We start from the raw sequence: 18,846 nt of genomic DNA on the forward strand, positions 1-18,846 counted from the left end.
ATGACCAGGTGGAGACAGAGCCACAGGGCAGCCGCCCCCGCAAGCCAAGAAGGCCTCAGAAGCAAGCAACCCTCCTGGCATCTTGATCTTGGACTTTCAGCCTCCAGAGCTTGAGAAAATAAATCTCTGTTGTTTAAATCACCCCAATCTGTGGGACTTTGTTATGGCAGCAAGAACAAACTAATACAGTGCGTTACATGGACAGTAAGTGTGTGCAGCCAGGATTAGGCCCAGGTCATCGGCTCCAGAATCCACCCCCTTAACAATATGGCCACGCAGCAAACTGTTTACAACAGTACATTCATCTCTGGAAAGTGAGACGGGGGGTGGGGTGCAGAGAAAGGTACACTTTTATACATAAGTACATATATATAATGTGTGTGTGTATGTATATATACATACACACACACACTATATATATACTTACAAAAAATATTTTTATATACATATATATAATATATACATACAAAATAATATCTTATATATAAAAGTATACTTTCACAATGTTCAAATTTTTAAAAAGTCGCATATATTTTTAAAAATTAGAGCTAAAACCGCATAAATGGAAATGAACATATGCCACCCACCCAATGAGGGAGAAAGGAATCTACCCAGGCCTGATTTGCTTTTTCCCAAGTTTCATTACATAGTCTGTCATGGTTCCTGAGGAGCCACCAGAGAGAAGCCAGGAAAGCCTCCACAGGCAGACATTCTGATAGGAATTAAAAGAAAAGAGAGGATGAATTATTTGAAATTTTAGAAGCTTTAAACACTCGGTGGTAAGGATGGCACTGTGATAACTGCTGGTGTCTTCCTGTCCTATCAATACTAGATACTGTCTGAAGTGCTTTATCTGATTTATCTCACTGATTCCCCCAAATACCTTAGGATATAGACACTATCATCATTCCCACTTTCTATGTAAGGAAGCTCTGAGGCTCAGAGAGGCTAAGCAACTTGCCAGGCTAGAGGGCAGGGGCAGGGTTCCGATCCAGGCCATCCAGCTCCAGAGCCTGCCCCAAAGACCGTGCCTTCCTGCCTCGCCTTGCCTCTGAACGGACCACTCAGGGAAGAGGAAGCTGCACAGTATAGGATGAGGCAGCAGGGGGGAAGCAGAAGAGCAGCGAACGGTGATAAGCTGGATCCTCCTGTGCTTGGGGACAGCAGCAGCCTGGCTACCCAGGGGGAAGATGGAATGCCCGTCTCCTGTCACAGCGAGGCCCACGGATATAAACCCCGGCAGTCCAGAAGGACACAGGTACTTGCGTGTCCGCTGAGGCACTGTCTGCTGTGGCATGGGGGACTAGAAATAGAGGACTGGCAGTGCACATCACGTACAACTGTTCAGTGGGCAGACGTGACACCCTGGAGCACACAGAGCAACATGGTTGATCTCAAAATCATGCTGTTCAGAAAAACCAGAAGAAAGAGGAGGAATGAGACAGGGAGCCCAAAACCATTTCTAGCAGCTCTTTTCTCAGACCTCAGTATACATACTCGCAAGGATCTGTACGGAGCTATAGACACACCACAAACACCTCAGAGCAGGGGACAGCAGGAGAGGAGGGTGAAGAAGGAAAAAGTAACCACAAAAAACAGACCAGGGACAAGGGAAGTGGCTCACGTTGTTTCCCCTGACAGACAAACAGTCACGGGAGCCAGACTCGACCTGCCTCCATTTGTGGGGTTATGTAAGGGTGGAAGAAGAGGCAGAGGCGGCAACTAGACACAAATCACTGCTTCTTCAGAAGAAAACCACACTTTTTTGTTCTCAAATGCCATGATCTGTTGGGCTTGACACAGTTTGTTAACCTAAGTGAGCCTTGGCCGGCGCCTGAGTTGGGAGCTTCCCCAGCTGGGACAGGCATTTGGTTGTCTACTTAACACCGACTCCCCTCTTGTCCAGGACCCAAACTGGTCAAAGGAAATTGGGCGTAGCGTTCATCTCGTGGTTTGATTGGCCTGGTGAGGGGGGGCATGACCTAAGCTGGCCCAATCATGGACTAACAGTAAGTATTTATGACCCATAATGAATGGGCCATTTTCTCTCTTTCCTGATGCCTGTGGACAAGAATGCAAGTGGCCCTGATCATCACTGGCAGCCATCCTGGGACAAAGAGGCATATATATTACATAGATGTGTGTGTGTGTGTGTGTGTGTGTGTGTGTGTGTGTGTGTGTGTGTGTGTGTGTGTGTGTGCTTGTGTGGGTATCTAGGAGAAAGCTAATGCTGAGGTCCTCAGTCCTTGATGACAGACGCTTGAGCTTTTGATCCCACCCCCCTAACACCCACCCACCTCTGGTCTTCTAAGACACATTAAATGCTTTCACTATTTGGCCAAATGATGTCAGGGGGTTTTGTTAATTGCAACTAAAAGCCTCCTAATGGAGACCTGCAAACTAGACAGCCATTTTTTGATTGTTAAACAAGGAAAGCATCTCTGCAAGAGGGAACTGGGGCACCAGAGGCACAAACAATAAGGGACAACAAATCCCAATGTATGGGGAGCATTTACAGCTCTCAAGTTGCTTGTCCTCTGCCTGTCCAGAAGGCAGCACGTCCTTGATGCCAGCTGCACTGTCCTTTGAGCACAAGGGCCCAGAAAACCTTCCTCAGTGGGTTACTTCATTTCTTTCATTCATCACAAGAGCTGAGCCAGCCAGTTTCCTGTGTTCTATTTCTTCTGGTAGCTGCAGGGGGTTAATCCCCAGCTGGCTGCAGCTGAGGATGAGACAGGACAAGAAAGCCCAGCCCCGCTCTCCAGAGACTCTGTTCCTGGATCAAAGGTCGGGCTTCTGGATCTGGGCTATCCTAAGATCTGACTATGGCTGGGCTCTCTGAAATGCCGCGCAGCCTGAGGACCTCTGTGAGGAGACCTCACCTGTGCAGCGTGTCACAACCCCATCAGAATCAAGGGGAAGCTCAAGAGAGATGAGGGGAAGTCAGGGGACCCTGGAGTCAGCCGGTGCTGGGTGCCAGTTGCTGCTCTGCTGCTGGGTAGTCCTGTGGCCCTGGATGGACAAGTGGCTTCACCTGAGTTGCCTCATCTATAAAGCATGTCACAGAACTGTTATGCAGAGCAAGTAAATTAGCACGTGTAAAGTGCTAAGCAAGGACCTGGCACAGAGTAAAGGCTCAATAAATGTGAGCTATTTTATCATATATCTAATTACTGAAATGTAATTACATACAGCAAAATGTACTGGTTTGATGAATCTTGACACGTCTATGCACCCATTAACCCACACCCCCAACCAAGCCACAGAGGCTGGGGGGTGACGTGTATTAACTGAGTGCCTTGTTCCCTCCCGGTGTTCCCAATCTCAGGGAGGGGACCCACAGACACATGTGTGTTTGGGGCCTTGTGGTGGCCAAGGGGTGATTGTAAAGCCACTTCTTTCTCCATATTGATGAGGCTGGAGCCAAGGCACCTTCTTTATACACAAAATAGCTTTTGAGCCCCCGAAACTGGACGACCAAAGGAGGAGGACAGGCAGGTCAGGATCCGGGAATCAACCCTGATCTCCTCCCCGGGAGGCTGGTCGGTCACACCTAAAGGCTGTCTGTCCCGCAGGCTTGCTTGTCTCCACTCAGGGGCCCTTGCCGTAGCCCCTGTTCACCAGATTCTGCAACCCTGTCTCTCTCTGGCTGTCAGTTATTTAAAATGCAGAAGTGGCCAGGCCACTCCTGTGCCTGACCACCTTCCCTAGTAGGCTCTCAAGATAAACTCTAAACTCCTCCCTATGGCCTACAGGCCATGCTCTGCCCTGCCCAACTCCCACGCCTCTGACTGGAACCACCCCCACTCCTTCTTCTCCAATCTCACTGGCAACTTTTCTAAATAGAATTTTTACTGAGTAATTGCAGACTCACATATACTTGCAAGACAGAATACAGAGATACCATATACACTTTACCCAGGTGGAAAATGGTAAAACTCCACAAAACTGTGGTATAATATCATAACCAGGATCCTGACACTGATGTAATCTATGGATTTTATTCAGATTCCCTGTGTTCATGTGTGCATGTGTATTCAGTTCTATACAATTTTATTACATGGTGTATATTGTGTAGCCACCATCACAACCAAGATATGAACAGTTCCATTACCACAAAGAGGCCTCAGGTGATCTTTTATAACCTTGCCTACCTCCCTGCAACCCCAGCTGCCCCCTTCTCTGTCCAGAACCCAGCAACCACCTATCTGTTCTCTCTCTGTATACCTTTGCCATTTAAAAATATCATATAAATGGAATCATACTGTATGTAACCATTTAGGATTGGCTTTTTTCACTCAGCACAATTTCCCTGGGTTCATCCAACTTGGTGCATGTATGAATAGTTTGTTCCCTTTTATTGCTGAGTAGGATTCCATGGTATGGACGTGGTTTCCACGGTATTCCAGGGTTTGTTTAACCATTCACCTGCTGAAGGATATCTCGGCTGTCCCCGGTTTGGGGCTATTATGAATATAGCTGCTGTGAACAATTGTGTACAGGCTTTTGTGTGAACGTTAAATCTTATTTCTCTGGGATAAATGCCCAAGAATGCAATGCCTGGGTCGTAAGATAGTTGCATATTTAATTCTTAAGAAATAGCCAATCTGTTTTCTAGAGTAGCTGTGCCATTTGACATCCCACCAGGAAAGTATGACAGATCCAGTCTCTCCACATCCTTGTCACTGGCAACTTTGGTTCGTTCATTCAACAGACACTTAGTGAGCAGCTCCCATGTGCCAGGTACTATTTTGGATGCTGGATTTATAGCAACAAACAAGACACGTAATTTGTATATCAAATAGGAGTTCTCATGCTAAAGGGTATAGAGAGGCAATTTGTAAGTCAACAAACTGATTATGATAAATTAAGAATAAACCAGGTAACATAAAGAGAGTATGTGCATGTGCCAGGGGACTGGACATGCAGAGTCACAGCATAGTGACTATGAAGCCAAACGGCCTGGGTTTGAATCCTGCTCTGCTGCTTTCTAGCTGTGTGGCTCAGACCAGTGACCTAACTTGTCTGTGCCTCAATTTCCTCATCTGTAAAACGGACAGTACCTATTTCATAGGGTTGTTGGGAAGATTAAGTCAATACTTGCAACATACTTAGCAGCCAGGACCACACCTGGAAAGCACTCACCTGGTCTAAGGGTCTCTAGAAGAACATCTCAACCACTGGGGCACCATTGCTAGGAAGCCACAGTTCCTTTGTTGGATTCCTGAGACACAATGCACCCAAGTGTTCAGAAGGGAGGCTCCCTCACCACGGGGTCAGAGCCCATCTTGCCCTGGGAGGGGGAGGCCATGGGTACAGCAGAGGCAGGGACAGACAGCAAGGCCACTCCAAGCACAGCAGCTACCCAGATGCAGGACTGGAGGAGCTGCTCAGGGTACCTGGGCCTCCCCACATCCTGGGAATCTGACACCATTCCCAGGCTGGAGTGGGGCTGGACTCCTCTGAGCCCTTGCTGTGGGGCTGGAGCACAGGGCCTCCCCAGCTCTTAGCCCACAAAATACCTGTGCAGTGCGGAGGAGACAAAGGTGATCAGTGAACTCCCCTCCCCACCCTGTCCCGCCCTCCCCAGGGCCCGGCCCCAAAGAGAGAATCCAGGGAAGCATGTTGCTTGGCATCTTAGAAAAGAAAGAGGGAAACGGACAGGGGGTACTTTTGGCATCTCCAGGTCTGGGAGGAAACAAGGTCATCTTTGCAGGGGAGGGCCGGGGTCCCTCTCTGAGAGGACGGGATCATGAGTCAGTGAGGAAGCAGGCAGAGCTGCTGTGACCTGTTTTGCAGGCCTCCTGGTGGCCTGGGATGGATGAGCAAGCTGCTGCTTTTCTAGGGACTGATGAGTCTGGAACCAGGGCACCAGCTCCTTATATAAAGATCCTCTCAGCCCTGCAGACCGAACCAGAGGACAGACAGCACGCTTCAGGGTGCCATGTGGTGGGCAAGGACTGGCATCTCTGACCCTGACCCTGGCTTGCAGCAGTTGGTACAAACTGTCCTGGGGGAGGAAGGGAGTCAGGACACCAAGCTTTGAAAGTACATACTTTCAAAAGTTAAAAACCAAACCAAACTGTGTCATTTGTTCTCCATAAAACCCTTTCCTGGCTCCCTGGAGCTGTGGAAGAAAGTCCAAATCTCTAACAATGGCCAGCAGGCCCAGGACGGCCAGCCTGCTGACTTCCCATCACTCTGCTCAGGCCACGCAGGGCCCTGGTGCCTCCACCACATCGCAGCTCCGTCCCATGTCAGGCCCTTTGTACAGGCTGCACTCCCTGCTCACAAAACGCCCTGGCCTCCAGTCCACCCCGGGCAAGTTCCTCTTTATCTTTCAAGTCTAGACTTGCTGGCACCTTGGATAAGCCATCTCAGACCCTCCTAGCCTCCCCCAGCCTCAAAGAAGATCCCCACTTTGTACCCTGTTAGTCTCTCAAGGAACTCTGGGCTCTTAGAGTTTAATTACCGTTAAATTATGTGTTTATTGGAGTGGTTATTTGCTACCTGTCTTCCCCACTAGATGGTGAGTGCCATGAAGTCAGAATAATGGTAATAATATTATTACTTTTAACAACAGCTCCCATTTATTAACACCTACTGTGTTGTACATCATTACCTCACTGACTCCTTACAACAGCTCCACGAGGTCAACACCGCTATTACCCCACTTTAGAGCTGAGGAAGCTGTGTCAGTCCTGCCCACGAGACCAGGCACTCAGTAAATGGTCTGGGGTCACCCACGAGTCTGGATTACAGTTCTGATCACTCCTTCCCCCTAATCCCAACCAGGGAGTCCACGGGGCACTGAAGTCCCTGTCCATAAGACAGATTTCTGCCACTCCCTGGGGCAAGAGCCTCGGATTCCAAGGGCCCCTTTCAGTTCTAACCCCTTCCCAATCTGAGAAGACATTAATTTTACACATTTTTATTGTGCAGTTATGTTGAGTCAGGTGTGACCCAAGCACCAGGACATGGCAATAAACAAAACCCACAGGGCCACACCTTCACACGGCCTGTGTCTGCTGGGGAGGTGGACACAAGGCCCTATCCCTCTCCAGTAAAAAGATCAAAGGCTGTCAGGGGGAGGGGACAGCACGAGGAATGAACAGGGGACCACAGGCCACGAAACTGTTCTGCACCAGACTGTCACGGTGGCTCCGGGTCTTACATCTGTGAAAACCTGCAGAATGCAGAACCCAAAGAGCGTGCCCTAATGTCAACTATGGACTTCAGCTAATGAGACTACGTCAGTATTGGTCAACTGCAACAAACGCATCACACTCATCAAGATGTAAGTAACAGGCAAAAACTGTGTGGTGGGAAAAGAGGGGGTTTGTGGGCACTCTCTACATTATGATCAGATTTATGTAAATCTAAAACTGTTCTTTAAAAACAACTTAAAAATAATTTTAAAAATTAAAAAATAAAAAGTCCTCTCTTGAACCCGCTCCCATCAGCTATTTGTCCCTCACATCACCTGACCTAGGAGTCATTTCTGGGCCTTTGCCTGGTCTCAGGGGCTCCATTCTCTCCTGCTCTCTTCCCTCCCACTGGCACCCCCTTCCTAGCCACCTTTGCTGATTCCTCACCACCAAAGACGCTGGACAGCTTTTCTCTTTTTTCTACCCACACCCCTCCCCTGGTGATCTCATCTGGACCCCTGGCTTTCAACTCCATCTCTTTGCTGAGGACTCTGTTTCCTTCTCCAGCCTGACCTCCCCCTTCAGCTCCAGACTTGCATATTGTGTGGCCCCCGAGCAAGTTCACACAGTTGTCTAAAAGGCACCTTAACTTTTTTAACAGACCTAAAGCAGTATTCTTGATTCTTCTCACCACCTTCGCCTTCTTCAGAACCTCCATGCCAGGGGGTCCTCAACCCAACGTCCCCCTTCTGGTGTTCAGGTCAAAACTTGGTAGCACCCCACCCCCAACCCCATTCATACTGTCCGCTCCACCTCCAAAATATGACTAGGATCTGCCTACCTCGCCCACGCGTCTCCTGCCTGACTGTGGGCAGAGCCTCTAGCAGCCTCCCGCCGCTGCTCCCACACAAGGCCAGGGAGACTCCATTCACATGAGTCAGATCATGCCCCTCCCCCTCTCAAAACCCTCCCACTACCCATTTAGGAAAAAGCCCCAGTCCCTACATGGCCTGGCAATTCTCTGACCTCCTCTCCTCCTGTGTTGTCCTTTATTCTGGCCATTGAGGTGGGTGTGCCATGGTGTGTCACTCCGGCTATCACCTACATTTCCAGGATGATGATTAAGGATGGTGAGGTATGCGCTTTAAATAATAATAACGTACACCGCACTAATTATGTGCCAGGCACTGTGCTGAGTGCTTCATATACACAGTTGCCAGATCCCTTTCCAAACCCCTTAGATCAGATGGGTTTTGGAATTCCAGATAATTTCAGAAAGGCAACAGAGAGTTTATTCCCCGGCAGAGTCTGGGGGAGCATCCATCACATTGGTATTTCTGCAGCAGTCATAGTCTCTCGGTTGGGGTCATGTTCCTCCTGGGACTGTGGATCTGCACTAAACCCTTGAATCTCCACAACCACTTTATGAGGTAGGTAGTATCACCACCTATAGTTTGAACATGGGGGAAACTGAGGCACCGGAAGGCTAAGTGCCTTGGCCATAGTCACACAGGTGGACGTGAAGGGCTGGGATTCCAACACAGGCTGTTGTTCTTGCTACCATCCGTTTTTGCTATGCCTGTTCTGAGGGTAGCTAATGGAATTAATCAATGCTGAGATTAAGCTGGGAGAGTCAGAGAATCAGGCTTTCCAAATCATTATTGCTCACAGCAGGAAGGTCAAACACCACTGAGCTAACTGTGTGTGTTTAACCTAATTAATTTATTTTGAATACAAGATTTACCCAAATATAAAGCAAGATTTCCTCCAAAGCATGATCCTTGGAAATAGAGTCGCCTGTCAGAGTCTTCATATTAATTTTATTTTGAAAAAAAAAAGTGCTGTTTGAAAAAGACACTTTAGCATCTAAAGACTAAAGGATGCTAGTTTTGGCAACAATAAAAGAGGAGGCATTTACTGTAAGACTTAGGAAATATTCCCGAGGGCTTGACTTCAATTCTAAGCATTATAAGTCACTTAAACAGGCCACAGGGACAAATAATTGTAAGCAACATTCATTTAATTTAAATAAAATATTCGATATAAAAATTATACGTAGAGGGGCATTAAAGTGGAATTTTGAAAACTGAAAAACAAAATGTGCAAGGTAAATGGAAAAACTGTCTTGAAGCAAAGTGCCACAGTGTGGGATGAAATTCAATTTTCATCAACTGTCATTTATTATTCATATTGGAATGATTAGTCTCACTCAAAAACAAGTGCTTATGTAACCATTTTTTTATGTTCACATTTATTCATTTTCACTGTCTTTAAAGAAACATGCTTTATTTTTTTAATGTAACAGTAAATTAGTGGCTCTACTTTAGAGATCACCAATATACAACAAAAAGGGGAATATTTTTAAAACTGTGTAATGGTATGTGACTGGATTATTAAGGCGTGGGCGAGCTGCCAGATTCAGGAAGTGCCACATCATACATGTTTCAGACGGATGTGAAGATGGTGTACTGTGAAAATACGTACAGGCAACTCAAAAAGTGACTCGACTGATTTAAGGATGTCTGCGAAGAGTGTAACAATGTTTTATGATATGTCAGAAGATACAACCAACAGTTTGAACTCACGTTTCTGGTATCATGTTCTAAAATGTGTCACAAAATGAATAAATTACTAAATATAAGTAGGCAGTAGTATCCTAAACATTTCAAGGAGGCCCCAGAGCTTTCTACAAAATCTTCTTTGAAAAAAAAAGGGAAATCATCTTGTTTTAAGACATATACGGTATTTTTTTTTTCTTTTTAGAATGAGTATTGACAAAATTTGGAAGGAACACACCAGTTTATAAAACTGATTAACTACCTCAGAGGATTCTGGGTCCTTTGGTTTCTTTTTTTAAACAAGTTAAGTATTCTTTTAATAATCAGGCATGCAAACAAACACAGTTTTACAGAAGTGAAGCTCACCCAAGGACGATAAAGTAGTCCTCACCCTTGGCCGCACCCTCGAAACCTCTGGGGAGCTTTAAAAAATAACATCCCACGCCTGGTTCCACCTTCAGTAATTCTAATGAATTGGTCTGGGGCGGGGCCCAGCAGGCCTCGGGGTTTCTTACAGCTCCCCACAGGAGTCTAATGTGCAGCAAGAATTAAAATCATTATTAAAGAAAAATTTTTTGAATTTTTCTGCAGAGCATGTTATTAAGGGCCTTTCAGAAAATAAGAAGGCTCCACAGTCAGAGAAGCAGGTTTCTTCCCTGCAAGATTTCTCAGTGCCTATAATACGCAAATGTGCACTATGGCTCTCATAAGACACAGTACAAGGTGGACATCCAAGCGTGCGTGCGTGCGTGTCTGATCGTGCATGTGTCTGCTGCCTTCTTTCAAGCAACCATGCCATTAGCGAGCTGTGTCCACTCTACCTCCTGAACCTCCACTTGCCCCACCCTGTCCCGTCCTCCATCTGCTCCCATGGACGGGACTATAGCAGCAGCTCCTCCCTGCTCTCCCACTGCCCCTACAATTTGTCACCCACAGAGGCAGCCAGCAGAGGTCCTTGGGGGCATACACAGTTTGAACAAGCTTCTGCTCTGACCTGGGACTGCCCGCTGTGTCCTTAACCGGCACACTTAGACTGTGGACAGGACCTGCCTTACAGTGAAGACAACATCAGGGACAGCAGTGCTGTGGCAGAACGAACCTGGGTCCTCGATGCCATTGTTGAGCAACCACGTTCCCAGCCTATAAGGTGGCCCAAAGAACCCTTAGCCTTGGAGCTGGGGAGCCTGCCCACTTCCTGACGGCTTAATCCAGCATGATGGGGTTTTCTACTACTTGTAGCCAAAGCACCCACAGCACCCAGCATGCTCTCTGTTCAATTACCCTATTTACTGGTTATACATTTTCGCCAGGTAAAATGACCTTATACGTTTTTCTGGCTTATTGTCTGTCTCCTCCTTTAGAATGTCCCCTCCATGAGAGCATGCATATTTGTCCATCTTCTTCACTGCTCTGTCCCTAGAATCTGAAACCCTGCCTGCCAAAGGGACAATTCAGCATTTGTCCAAAGAAAAAATGAGCTCAATTCTTCTAACAGCTCCAAGAGGTGAGTGCTAAATACCAGGCTCTTCCCCACGCCATGCAGACCCTGCATGGTCTGCCCCCACCTATCTCCAACTCACGATCCTGTGGTTATGCTGGGGCTTCTTCCAGTTCCTTCTCAGAGGCAAGCTCCTTCCCACTCCAAAACTTTGCTGGTGCTGTTCCTCTAAAGGGAACGTTGCCCCTTTCCATTAAGGCCTTCTCAGCCTTCAGGCCTCCTGTCAAATGTCAGTCCTTAGGACAGACATCCCCTGACCTCTCAAAACATGTCAGGCCCCCCTCAGATAAGGCTCTCGTGGTTCCTCCATTGGACATTTAGTGCAGATGTAATTACACAGCTGTTTCTGTAATTACTTACTTAGATTCCATTTCCTCCATTGAAATAAGAACTCCAGGAAGGAAGGAATCCCCCTGTATTTCAGGAGCCCTTAAAGGGCCCGGCACACAGTAGGTGTTTAATAAATATCATACCTGTCCATTGTAGCCAGGATATTTGTTGCTCACTGAGTATTCATATGCCCTCCACATTTCCAGCCCTTGCAGTTAGGCAGGGCCATGCAACCAGTTCTGGGTGTGAGCAGAAATGAACTGTATCACTCTGGGCTGTGGCATCAAAGCGCTACTGTGTGACTCTCCAGTCACCCTGTCCTGCCCTGATGACCCTGGGTTGTGTGTTCCAGTCAGGAGGCTTCAAGACTGAGTCCCTGAGGTACAAGGGAAAGCCCCTCATATCTGACCTCCCTTGTGTCAGCGAGTAAGAAACTGCCATTTGCTGCATGCAGCCGCTAGGACTTCAGGGTTAATTTGTTACTGCAGCAGAATCTTGCCTACCTCTGGCATTCCTATGAATGAATGAAGGCAGCTAGAGGCAGAGACAATCATGATCACAGACTGGGAGGCTGCGAGGTGAGGAGCAAAGCAGTGGCCTCCGGTCCCCAGTACTGAGCCTCAGGGAAAGCATGGGGTGGGGCTGGAACAACTACCCCCTGGGGCATTACCACTTTCCATTCCTGATGCACAGATGAAGGGACAGCAGTGCCCAGAGCCCCCTCCCTTGACAGAGCCTGCCTCAAGGCCACATCAAACACAGCTCCTTAGGGACCACAGCCAAGTCTCAGCCCCTGGGGACTGGAGAAGGTGGCTCAGAAGCTAGCAACACCCTGGAAAAACCCTATTAGTTAGAGAAGTTGAAACAGCAAGGTTGCACAAAGGGCCTGGGCTAATTCAGGCTGACAACCTTCCTGCAGAATCACCCACTGGGGCTCTGCCCTCCCAGCTCCATCCCAGAGAATAAACCACACTGTCAGGTCTAATTTGGAACTCGGCTGATGGGCTGAGCAGAGCATCCATGCGTTCTGGTCACAGAGGTCAAGGTTAGTCCATGTGCCAGAGGCCAGTGCACAAAGACCCAAGACTAGATGGAAAGGGGACTGGGAGGCCGATAGCTTTGCGTTTCCGATACACATGAAGGAAACCCTTCGCTTCTCCCAGGAGATTTCTGGCCCAGGCCTCATCTGTACAAGCCCTGTTCCCGGGGCACAGCAGTCCTGCTATATCCTGGCACCATGCTAGCCTGGGGCTGGGCACAAGGCAAACACTCACACCTGGTAAATAAATAACCATAAGAGTAGCGGCAAACACTTTTACAGGCCTGACCTCTGACATTCCACAAGGGCTAATGAACATGAACCACCATCATCACCACCATCATTACTGCATCTCTTAGGTGAGAACTTTGTTCCAGGCACTGTTCTATGTATTTGAGATTTGTCATCATCTTTGAATTCTCAAACAACCTTAGGAGGAAAGAGAAGTTCTGAGGGTCAGGCTCCTCACTCAGGCTTGTCAGACACTAAGCAAAGGCTAAAACTCGGGTTAGCTGGGCTCTGGAGCCTGTGCCCTCGGCACCATGTCAACCCACTTTTTTCCCCCTTTTTGCCTCCTTCAAGAAGCTTGCCCTGAAACTTAAGGCAGCGTTAGGTGTCTCCTTTACGTCCCCACTGCCCTGTGGCTTCCCCTACCAAAATTCCCATCATTCTGGGTTGTTGATTACAGAGCTTTCTCAAAATATCACCTCTTCAGGAGGGTATGCCTCTGAGCCTAGTGCTCAGCACAGGACCAAAATATGGGGTGTGCCCAAAGTCTGTGGGATAGACGGATGGATGGATGGATGGGAACTCAAGCCCAAACCCTTCTTTATTATAGAGGAAGGGAGCGGAGATTCAGAAAGGAGAGCTATACTAAGAGTTTCGTGCAGAAAGGGAAGGTGGAGAAGGGGAGACTGCTTCTTGATGAATTTCTGTTCCTCCTCCAGGGACCAATGCTGCTTCCAGGAACCCTCATTGATGCCCAGGCTGGGCTCGGCACCTCCTCTGGGCTCCCACCGTCTGTCCCCTGGGCTTTCCCCATAGGCCCTGACCACTCTGGGCTGTCATTGTCACTGAGGGCCTGCCTCCCTCACTGGACGTGGAGCCCATGAGTGCAGGGCCCTCCCAGCCCTGAGGCTGTCTCCGCTGCCCCACTACACTGCAGGGATGGGCACAGAGGAGGCACATACTAATGGAGTAAACTGACCAGCAGAACCCCAAGAAAGGAAACACAGCCGGAAGCCTCGTTCTGGGAAGAATAATTAAAAGCACAGGTATGATTTGTCTGGGAAGATGAAGCCAGGAGGTATCTTCTCAGCCATCTGCAAGCAAGGAGGGGCTGCCCAGGAGAAGACGCGTGCTGGTGCCCCTCACCAAGACTGGACCAGAACCAGTAAGAGGCAGGGACACAGAGCAGATGTGAGTCACAAGAAAGCTCTTTAATGATCAAAACTCCCCCAAAGACAAAATACGCTGCCCTGCTCCTCCCTTGCTGGAAGAATTTAAACTGAGTTCAGACACCCAACAGTATTGGACCCCAGGACCTCGTACAAGGCAACAAAGTGTAGTAGACAAGGGGGGCTCTGGAGAGACTGCAAAGGTCCCCACCCTGGCTCTGCTCTTTGGCAAGTGGCTTCACCGCTCTGTGCCTCAGTTTCCAAGTCATTACTGTGGGGCGATCACAGCAGCGACTTCATAGGGCGGGTGCAAAGACTGAATGAGAGCATGAACATAAAGTGCTTATGGCAGGCTCGGCACAGAGTCAGCACCCATTCATGTTAATTATTATTATTTTTCTTCTCCTGTGGAGCCAGACACTGTTGGCTGGCTAACCCAAATGACACTCTCAATTCCCTTTTCCTCTGGCTTCCTCCTCGGTGGGGGGTTGAAATCTAAATGAAGTCTCCCACCTTAGAGCTAGGGGAGGCCACCTGACACATTTCTGGCCAATGAGATGTAAATGGAATCTTCTGGGGCAGATTCTGGGCCTGCTGAAGCAGTCCAGAACTGAAAATACATGCTGCTGGAATTGACCCTTCTCTCCTTGTTCTGGCTGGAGATGCAAGAGCAACGCTGCAACCAAGAGGGGAAGGCCAAGCCAACCCAAGAGGCTCCAGCCTGGACACCACTCAGCCTCTGAACCAACCTCAGCAGCCAAGGGTCTCCAGGTTTGTTGTTATGGGAGAGAAATCAAAACTGACTTGTTTAAACTGCTGTGAGCTGGCTGGGTTTTCTGTTCTTGCAGCTGAAAGTACTCCGGTATTCCTGGCTGGTGCACCCACTATGACACAAATGGCATGGGGGCACATGGCCATGGTAATCAACTGGCAACCTCAGCCCAGGTGCCTGGTTGAGAATCCCTGATCCTGAGAAGAAAGAGTGGAAGGCTGAGCCAGAACAGTGCTTATCACACCGCAGTCACAGTGCTCCACCTTTCCTCTTCAGCTGTATCTATGTCCCATCTGTACAATCATTACCTAATATGTTCTTTAAATCAACTCACTTTTAAGCTTCTATATATATATTTTAAACCTTTACACACACACACACACACACACACACACACACACACACACACACACACACACACACACTTATTTAAAAAGGATGCATTACCACCAAAATGAGAAACTGATATCTTTGGCTACAAAGGTAGCATAATAAATACAATTAAAACAAACAACATATGTCCATCCATACACCACCAAAAATTATCTGATGAAGCATAACTTGGATTATTTAGTGGAGAAGCAAGAATATCTCATTTTTGTCTTCAACTGAGGAAAATATATCCAAAGATCTGGCACCACTTGGCATTTCCAATGAACGAGTGATAAGTAGGGGCTGCCCCTCAGAGAGGGAACACATCTTTCTGTTGGCCACAGTTCCCAAAACCCTAGAAGGAAGTGAGATAATTTGTTTAGATCTCCGGGCCGGCCAGTGGAAGAATCAGGTGAGGCACCTTCCTTATTCCTCCCATTCAGGGCCTCCTCGGAGAGGCGTTCCCGGATCACCCTGTCTGAAATCACCCCATTACTCCCAGTCAGCCCCCTTCCTGCATTGCTCATCTCTGCTGTATATATCCTCATCCACCTTATCCCTCACTCCCAAGGATCTTGTCTGTTTTGTTCATTCCTGAGTCCCCAGTGCCTGCAAAACATGTGTTCCAAATCACATTTGTCAAGTAAAGACATAAACAAATGAATGAACAAATGAAATCCCATCTCCTGTTTTCCAGTTCCCTAGGGTGCTGGTTACCATGTAGGGTGAATGCCGGTTCCCCTACAGTTTGCAAGGAATTTGCTCAGAATTTGGGACCATTCACCAATTAAAAAGGAATATACTAGATTAAAACAATTATCTATGAGACCATACCAATATACTTTGAATAACTGAAACAATACTGCATGTGGGTGAAGGGACAGGTCTTCCTTCCAGAATTAATCATGTGAACAATTAATAAATACAGAGGGAATGATGGACAAAACTCATCATTAAGGAAATTCCACAGTAATAAATGTTGTAGGCAAGGTTCTCCCCACCAACGCATGCCCAAAACTAGTGAGTGGAAGTCTGAGGTGAAACAAGCAGAGTCTTAAAGTACCACCCCCAAGATATCTTATCGATTATGAAGGGAGAACAGTTACTTTGCAGTGGAGAAACCTAGCAGGCAGTACTTTAACCAAGTGATCCAGGTTAACATCACCAGTGATAAGACACGTGGACATCACGGTTCCCCTGGTATGATGCACAGATGAGGGAACATCACTTTCTGACGTGGTGCCAAATAATGCCTGACCTCAATCTAGCCACAAGAAAACATCAGACAGCCCCAAATCCATTTACAAAATAACAGAGTTGTCCTCTTCCAGTGTCATGGTCATGAAAGACAAGGACAGATGGAGGAACCCTTACAGATTGGAGATTAAGGAGACATGACAACCCAATGCAGCATGCAACCCTCGATAGGCTCTTGGAACTGAAAAAGGACATCAGTGGGAAAACTTGTGGAATCTGACTGAAGCCTGTTACTTAGTTCATAGTGCTGCACCAGTGTTAATTCCTGATTTGATGGTTGTGCTACAGTTTTATAAGATGGTAACATTAGGGGATGCTGGGTGAGCAGATGTGTGAACTCTCTGTACTAGTTCTGCAACTTTTCTGTAAGTCTAAAATTCTTTCAAAATAAAGAAGTCAGTAGAGAACGGTACTAAGACTAAGAAACATCTCTGACAGGAATCTGTCCTGCAAACAAGCTCCCAGTACCTGGGCAGAGCCTTTGGCAGGAAGAAGGGATGTGAAGGGGCCCAGTAAACAGTCAAGAGAGAAGCTACTGTCTGAATTCACCCAGTCCCCAAAGCTTGGCTGGTCCCTGCAACTCAGCCAACATCGCTACCTGAGCCCAGAGTCTACATGCCAGAATCTTCTGTCCTCCCACTTTCCACACTGTTAGGGTCTCTTGGCGCTTAAGGGATCAACCAAACAATGCCACCTTTCCCAAGCACGCTCACCGTATCCTGCCGACAAAGGCTGGCGCCCTCACCTAGGAAAGCCCAACCACCAACTGGAATGCCTTGTACTCCAAGGCCCCCTCCACTGCTTAGGCTATGCCGAAGAAACAAAAGAGGATGCTCACTAGCAAAAAGCCCAGAAGCCTAATTAAAACATACTCTAAATTTTTATGTTACAGTCAGTGTTTACCAAATGTGCACATCCTCATTACATGTAAAATACCTACACTGCATTTTTCACCTATGGAGAAAAACACATCCACCTGGCAGGTGATGGGGCCATTCTGTCCCTGGGCTGTGGCAGTAGTTACACAACTGTGTGCATCTGCCTGAACTCAAAGAAAGTACACCAAAGGGTGAATCTTACTCAGGTAAATTTAAAAACCTGAATTAGAAAAGCTGAAAAACAGAAGTGTGACATGCTGATGTGTGCTGTGAATACAGCTCCATGAGACACTGCTGCCGGAGGCGGGGGGACCAGGCAGGAGCACCCGTGTCACATGCTTCTTTTCTCTCTATGCTGCAAACTAAAATGACAAGTGTGCATGTGCCTAAGCAGGAACGTTCATGTGCAGGAAGAGGTCTGGCAGGCCATCCCCCCAGCCATGGACCCTAATCACCTTTGAGGGGAGATACTAGACTTGTGAGGTCGAGAGGCACAGTAAAGGAGACTTCCATTTTTCCTTGATACTCTTTCCCCCCCAAATTTTTTTAAAGTAATAACGAGGCTTCCCTGTCCCAGTAGTAAAATGTAAGCAAGCAAACAGACACACTGCACTCACCCTTAGTACGTTCTGGACACTAAGGCTCCTGCAGGGTCCCAGGAGGGCTGATGTCAAAGGCTGTGCATCTGTGGAGAGCAATACAATGAGGCCATGTCTTTGGCCACTGTGTGTCTTCCTGCAGCAGCGTCCATCTGCCTTTCACGGAGTCACTCCCTCAGAAAGCTAAATCTTACAAATTGTCAAACAGCTGCTCTGTGCCAGGCATGGAGGGTACACCAGTGACCAAGACAAAGCCGCTGTCCTCAGGGAGCAGACATTCCAGAAGGGGAGGAAGACAGGAAACACTGCACAATACAAAGTCAGGGAGGGGCAAGCGCCTTGATGGAAACTAAGCAGGGTGATCAGTTTGCTGCTTCCCAGGGTGGCCAGAGAAGGCCTGGGGAGGACCCAGACTTGAACACAGGAGACCACCAATTGTGTGATCATCTGGAAAAGAGCCTTCCAGGCCACGGAAAAGGCCCGTGCAAAGGACCTGAGGCAGGAGCATGTGTGTGGAGCATTTCAGGAGCAGCAGGAGGCCTGTGTGCAGGCACAGGGTGTGTGGGCAGGGTAGTGGTGGCAGATGAGGGCAGGGAGGTGACAGGGACAGATGGAAGGCCATTATAGGGATATTCCCTTCATACAACTGTGAGCAGAGGAGTGGCAGAAAGAGCATTTGTCCTGACTTGTAACTTTATATTATTAATTTATGTTTTTGAATATTTAGTATGGTTGTTCATATTTGAATGGATAATTTATGGATGAATAAATGTCTCCAGGCTGAGAAGCCACTGTCTGTATTGTTCACCATCACATTTCAGTTTAGGCCTGGCACTTAATAAGTCAGGGAGATGAGATCTGAGAGGACACAATCTAGAACCTTCCTATACAGACCAGCCATTAAATAATGACTCTCACTCTCTGTGCACTAGGCTCTGTCCTAGCAGACATGCTGGCTCATTTCCCTCTCCCAACAACCTAAGAAATAGATACATTAT

The 18,846-nt window shown here is 47.7% G+C and overlaps 1 protein-coding gene and 1 long non-coding RNA gene across 5 annotated transcripts in view; one reads left to right on the forward strand and one right to left on the reverse strand.

The window, feature by feature from the left end:
- Nucleotides 1-18,846, reverse strand: part of SIPA1L3 (signal induced proliferation associated 1 like 3) — a 218,287-nt gene that overhangs the window by 117,409 nt on the left and 82,032 nt on the right. The window contains exon 1 of one of the 4 annotated variants that reach the window (XM_057493126.1): nt 17,867-17,883. The exons of the other annotated variants lie outside the window; for them this stretch is intronic. The gene's annotated coding sequence lies outside the window, so the exon portion shown is untranslated. Of the gene's footprint in view, nt 1-17,866; nt 17,884-18,846 lie in introns of those variants that run through there. 4 annotated transcript variants of the gene reach the window in all.
- On the forward strand, nt 1,016-8,915 carry LOC118907835 (uncharacterized). The gene is made up of 3 exons (XR_005022986.2): nt 1,016-1,258; nt 1,907-2,009; nt 5,800-8,915. It is a non-coding gene; the product is annotated as an uncharacterized LOC118907835 (long non-coding RNA).

This window comes from Manis pentadactyla, chromosome 15 (genome assembly GCF_030020395.1).
Source record: "Manis pentadactyla isolate mManPen7 chromosome 15, mManPen7.hap1, whole genome shotgun sequence".
In the NCBI taxonomy this organism is placed as follows: Eukaryota; Metazoa; Chordata; class Mammalia; order Pholidota; family Manidae; genus Manis; species Manis pentadactyla.